The sequence below is a fragment of the Pseudopipra pipra genome, chromosome 6 (genome assembly GCF_036250125.1).
Source record: "Pseudopipra pipra isolate bDixPip1 chromosome 6, bDixPip1.hap1, whole genome shotgun sequence".
Classification (NCBI taxonomy): domain Eukaryota; kingdom Metazoa; phylum Chordata; class Aves; order Passeriformes; family Pipridae; genus Pseudopipra; species Pseudopipra pipra.
The window spans coordinates 23622093-23628038 of record NC_087554.1 but is presented as its reverse complement, the minus strand read 5'-3'; the positions used below and the strand labels follow the sequence as shown (position 1 = coordinate 23628038).

At 42.2% G+C, this 5946-nt stretch overlaps 1 long non-coding RNA gene across 1 annotated transcript; it reads right to left on the bottom strand.

Annotated features, from left to right (window-relative positions):
- Positions 1-689: 689 nt before the first annotated feature.
- LOC135416785 (uncharacterized) lies at positions 690-1845 on the bottom strand. The gene is made up of 2 exons (XR_010431723.1): positions 1275-1845; positions 690-855 (listed from the first exon to the last, which is right to left on the bottom strand). It is a non-coding gene; the product is annotated as an uncharacterized LOC135416785 (long non-coding RNA).
- Between the last annotated feature and the right edge of the window lie 4101 nt (positions 1846-5946).

The following is a 5946-nucleotide window of genomic DNA, read 5'->3' as shown; positions in this document are numbered from 1 at the left end:
GCTTTTGCAAGAGCGCCTATAAACTGGCACAGCTGATGCAGAAAGCTCAGTCAGAAATGGATGCTTTTGCAGAGTTTCTACTGACTTGGTATAACACTAAGTTATTCCCTGCCCTGTCTCTACCTGTTAATGGGAACAGTAATTCCTAATTAATAAGGGTCTTGTAAGATTTAATATCTGCAGAAAAAAATTAAAGTGGTAAAATGGAATCAGACACTGAAGTGTTACTCTGTTCTGCTCTTGATGGAAGGGATTTAAGAATTTCAATTATTGCTCTCCAGCACAACCTACCTTTTGTTCATGGATGGATGCACTAATGAGCAAAGCTGGACGTAAGCTTTTGGATAGAGCAGTTTTCCATTTGAAAAATGCCAGTTTAACAGAATCAAACTATTTCATGGGAATGTACTTGCTTAATTGAATTTTCTGGCAGAAATCTGCCCATTTCCTCATAGGTTCTCTTGTGTACCTGATCCGTGGGCAGAATTGAGAGCCTGGCAAACCTCTCTCCAGCTGAGCTACTACAGATTTTCCTGGCAGGAAGTCTGGAAGCCAAGGAGCCCTGTTTAAGCCAGGGCAAGCAGGACGGCTAGGATTCCAGCTGTGTGGCAGCAAGCCTGAAAGGAAAGTGATGGCAACTTGGAGCCACTGGGACAAGCCTGCTTCATAAAAAAACTCAAAGAAAGGCATTTAGATTACATTTTTCAAATTGAACCATTGGAGGTTACAACTTTTGGTCTCATTGAAGAGAGTTTTGCTGTTAGACTTTTTCCCAGGGTGGGGTTCTGGGCTGCAGGCAGACCCACAATCAAGCTTATTGTCTTTGTTTCCCTCACTGTTGGTTCATGTTCACACCTGAAGGAGAGAGAGGAAACAAGATCAATTTAGCAGGAGGAGATAAAGTGCCTCTGAACGTTTGTGCTGATAGCAGCCCATCTGGACTTTTCTCAAGGACAGGTGGTAAGGGAGGGCCACATTGATCTCCTCAGAGATTTTCCATTGCTCAGTCCACTGGTGTTGATAGATTATGTGAAGAACCGAAGCAGAAGGTCAAAAGCCACCAGTTACTTAAAAGAAAAAAAAATCCAAAATGATAAGCAGCCAGCTGGCCAGCTGAGCAGCACACAGCATTAGACAGACAACATAATAGAGCCACACTCCCTAGTGATCTCTCTGGGCAGTCAGGGGCCACCAGATAGGTTTCTGCAGGTGCAGCTGTATGTTTTGATAGACCCCATATGCACTGTGCTCAACTGCAGTTCCTATGTACCTACTTTGATTCTTTCTTTCCTTCCATGACTTTCAGTGGAGTTTGCATCAGACTCTCAGCTGCTGGAGCCATCAAACGCACATGTTCATTTCTCCCTACGATCTCTAGAGATGTTAATCCAGCTGCTCTCCCAAGTATTCAAGCTGTATAAAGGGCAGATGAAGAAAGACAGTGGGAGGAGAGGAAGGAGTTCATAAAGATCAACCATCAAGCACTACAAATGAGAAATGCAACCCAATAAATAACTGAAAAGGCCATGCTTCCTAGTGTGTGTCTGATCTCGGTTCTCAAGCTCTGAAGCCTGCACTTTCCTTCTATTTATAAAGAAAAAAACTTTTTAAAAACCCCAAAACTTTTTTTAATTTCTTGTTTTAGAGGGCAGATTTTCTACTGACAATTTCAATATGTGACCCCTGAAAAATGCACATCTTCCTGCCAAGAGATCCAAAGCTCTGCGTAGACTTGGAAGATTCAGAGCCAAAAGAACATCCTCTTCTTTCCTCACAAATGCACAGTTAAAATTGAAATATTGCTGAAATCATTGGTGGTAGCTCTGAGTACACATGTGTACTGAAGTGGAGGCAGATGAATGAAGACTAAGAAGGTCATACTGATTCTTCACCTCTGACTTCAAATTTTGTTGTAATAACAATTGCTAATGATTTGCTAGTAGAGCTAATTACAGAGAGGTCAAGAGGACGAGAATTTTGCAAAGAATGTTCTCTCTCTTTAGAAGATTAAAATATGTAATAATGTTTCATACACTCTATCAAGAAGAGGATAACTAACCCAGAACATCTTCACAAAGACATGCGAAGTTTTTCTAGGAAGTCCTCATCTTTCACAGATTTTTGCTTTAATTTCCAAATTGAAGCAGCTCTGGTTGCTCATGTACCTTTATAAACTTCAGCAAAATGCACTCACATGAGATAGAGCTGAGAGCAGGAGCTCCTGCCAGTGCTCTCTTGCAAGAGAAGAGGACACTAGCACAAATAAAACAGAAAATGCAGGGGAACAGGTACACTTGCAGAGTTCTGGGGAGAGGATGCAAGACTCAGGGAAGGCTAAATTACCTCTTGTTTTTCCTTGCATATCTCTTCCTTTCATTCTCTTTGATCCTTTAGTAAGTGCTGCCTGTGTCTGTGTTTTTGAATTTCCCCCAAAGGCAGAAGCTGGGACTTTGCTTCAGAGAGGGGAGCTGCCAAAGAGAACAGCATTTTCCAGGCAGGTATGACAGGAGACTCTGGCGAGAGACAATGGCAACAAGAGGAAAAAGGAGGTGAAGATTCAGAAAGAGACCCTCTTTCTTTCAACTCTTCTTTCTCCCTTTCCTCTCACCTGGGCCCTTCGATGGTGTGGGACTATAGTCTGGATAGCCAGTTCTAAGAAAAACACCCTTTCACTACCCTCCTATCATACCAAAAAAACCTTCTTCTTTTCTTGCTGTCAGAACAGTGGTAGCCTATGTTTGAGACAGCAAAAGCTTCTTGAAGATGCAGATTAGGAAATACATGCAGAAATGTGGAAGTGAGGAGAGAAACTCAGGTTTGCAATAACTGAAAACTGGGCCTAGAGCAGCCTGATTTGCTGCTTTACAACACGCCTACCTCAAAGCAGTTCTTAGTTCTTTTCACCCCCTGTCTTTTCACAAAAATTACAACGCAAAGCAAGAAGATCTAAAGAGAACTGACAAACCATTGGAATACCATGACAGAACAGAGATGTGAACTTTATCTTTCAAAGAGGTTTCAAAAGCTGGCACAGACTAAGAGACAGTGTCTGAAGAATAGCTCAGTCAAACTGACAGTCCCAAATCTCACCTTTCACAGAGCTTTGCTCATCCCAGACCCACACTTTTTGCTGAGCAAAAAGCATAATGTCATGTTAATAATGAATAGCCCTGTGTCTCCTGTACTTAACACTGGAGCTTTGAGCAGATCCACAGCACTTTATAAATTATCTATTGCAGCTGATTCAAGGCCCGCTGGGAGTGTTCTTGCAGCAAGCATCTTGCTTGCCTGTAATGGAATCATACCATTAATGCAATTTCAATTAGACATACATTACAGTGCACAGGTGTCTAAGCAAACAGTCTACAGGAAGCCTTCCCCAGGGACTCATATCCTAGGGAAAAGGTGTGTAAGTGGGACGCTTTCCAAGGGATCTTACAATTGCACTAAAAAGGTGCTAAAGAAACAAGCAAATCACCACGCTGGAGTAGAAGGAGTAATGTGTCTGTAACTGAAAAAAAGGTGGTCTTCACTTGCTGGTAGCTAATTCCAAACTTCCACCTTTTTGGTTATGAGGTGAAGAACTCTCCCATTCTTCATCCAGTAATCATTTCAAGAACCAAAACCCAGCAACATTCTTATCAGCCTCTGAGTCTGTACTCATGTTCCCTGATAGGAAAGCCTCATCTCCTTTGGAAACTGTGTAACTGTCATTCATGGAACAAATATTCAGTGGTCCCTTGGTCTGGCTGAAACTGTGAGCCAGCTGTGTTCCTACAGAAGGAACAGATGCTCACCATCTACATACTTACTCTTGGAATAGCAGTTCAGACTCTCAGAGAGTTGGCACCAGTAGTAGGTGGCTGCACAGCATTATCTTGCCAGCTCTCTAGCCAAACAAAACCTTTGGTGTATTACAAGCAATGCTAGTCTCCCGGGAGCACAGGATATCAAAATCTCACTTCAACCTATATAAGAATAAGCTCTTCCAGTCTACTGCTCAGATCACCATTATACACCCAATCTGACCTGCAAGGACCCTATCTCTGAATGCGTGGATAACTCAGGGGAAAATGAGAACACAGTGTCTATCAGTTTTTGCTCTCCCTACAAGTCTGCCAATGAGGCATCTAATTAATGTCAGTTCTGGTTCATGTTTTTCTGAGGGGGAACTGAATGAAAGATTTGCTAATTTATTTCATGCAGGACCTACCAAGAAATATCAGATATTAATAACCACTAGTCACTGTTGAGATGAACTAGATCTGAAACAGCAAGTTACAGACAAAAGCTTCCCAATCTCCTTTGCTGTCCTGTCTCCTGCTGATCACTCTCATTAATAAATTCCTATATCAGTGGCAGAAATGTGAACCAGACTGCATTTACATAATGATAATACTGGACCAAAAGAAGTTTGCCATCAATTAAAACAAGATCTTTCTCGGTGATTTGGCAACCCACCCCACCCCCCTGCCGTTCCCTTTCTTTGTGGGCCTGGATTCATCAGCCTGTGTCTTTCTTCTCTCATGTTTGTGGCAGTCAACACCAGTTGCAAATAAACAACTAGTGCTTGAGCTCGAAGTCAGGTTCCTAATCATAGGGCATTTAACAACTCATACTCTCAATATGCTGTCTCAGGCTCCCTTTAGGGGCATTCGACAGAAGTGTGTTGCAATTCCACTTGATCATGAATGGTACCATTCCTAAACTCTGCACTCTTCTGTCGTATGAACACACATACTTATTCCAGATTCTCCGAAAATGGAATAAGAGGGATGACATGACAGACAGACCTGTTCTCCATTTAATGTTTATTGAGGAACATTCCAGAAAAAGCAAAGAAAATGATATTTTAATTTGCAGCCTGCTGTCTAATTTCCTTAGGTAGCATATGTAAAGTGGTTTGCTTTCTCAGTTACCTTTCACTGAGCACTTAAAAGTAACAGTCCAATGATGGACAGACAGCAAGAAAACCACTGTCTTGTCATTCACCACCCTCATGAAGGACACTTGATGCTGCCACCTGTTATACCTTTTTTTGACAAGTAAGTAACCAGAGTAGTCCTCCCTCACACATGCCCCAAGTCATGGAAAAAGTGGGCTACTTCCAGCTTGTCTGAAGTTGCTCCAGGCAGATTCTTGTCAATACTAGTCATCTGTAGTCTGGCTTCTAAAAGCAGAACAGCCTGGACAGATGGGGCGGCTACTGCTCAAGGCATCAAGGAAAATAAAATGCTATCACAGTATCTCACCTCTGACAGCAACAGTAGCGGTCATGGCCTTGAGAGGGGGCGGAGCATTAGACCATACAAAACCACTTCCAGACCTCACACTGCTCCAAAAATGACAGTGCATATGGAAGAGCTGCAGGATATCACCTGACAGACGATGCTCTAACACTTTCAGAAGATGAAATACATTAGTGACAACTGTCAGAAACTACAAAACACACAATAAATCACCTTCTTCCTCCATTTTTAGCGACATTTTAGATACATAAAAGCTGTCTTCCAAAACTACTTATTTCACCCTCATCATGGTTTTCTTTGAACTCTGCTAATCACCACCTCTTAGCATACAAAAGAAGAGTCAAAGCAGAAGGCCCAATGCTTTAATATGGGCTATTGACTGCTCTTTGTCCTTTCTGAATGTGAATCAGATACACACTGGCCATTTCCATGGCTGTAAATTGTATTTCCCCTTTGAACACACACAGGGAAATAAACTTCTTTTAACCTGCATATCCTTCCCTGCAAGTAACCCTGCAAATTCTTTTCTTAGTACTGATGCTCTGAGAGAAGTCCAGAGTAGAAACATCTCTTGGTGATGCTTTCCCCCCAAAATGTGCTGCTCCTCTGACAGTGAATCCTGCTGGCCCCTAAAGGATAATTCATGTGCGAGGCTACAGTTTTAATTAGAAGCTTCACATTTTAAAACTACCAAAGG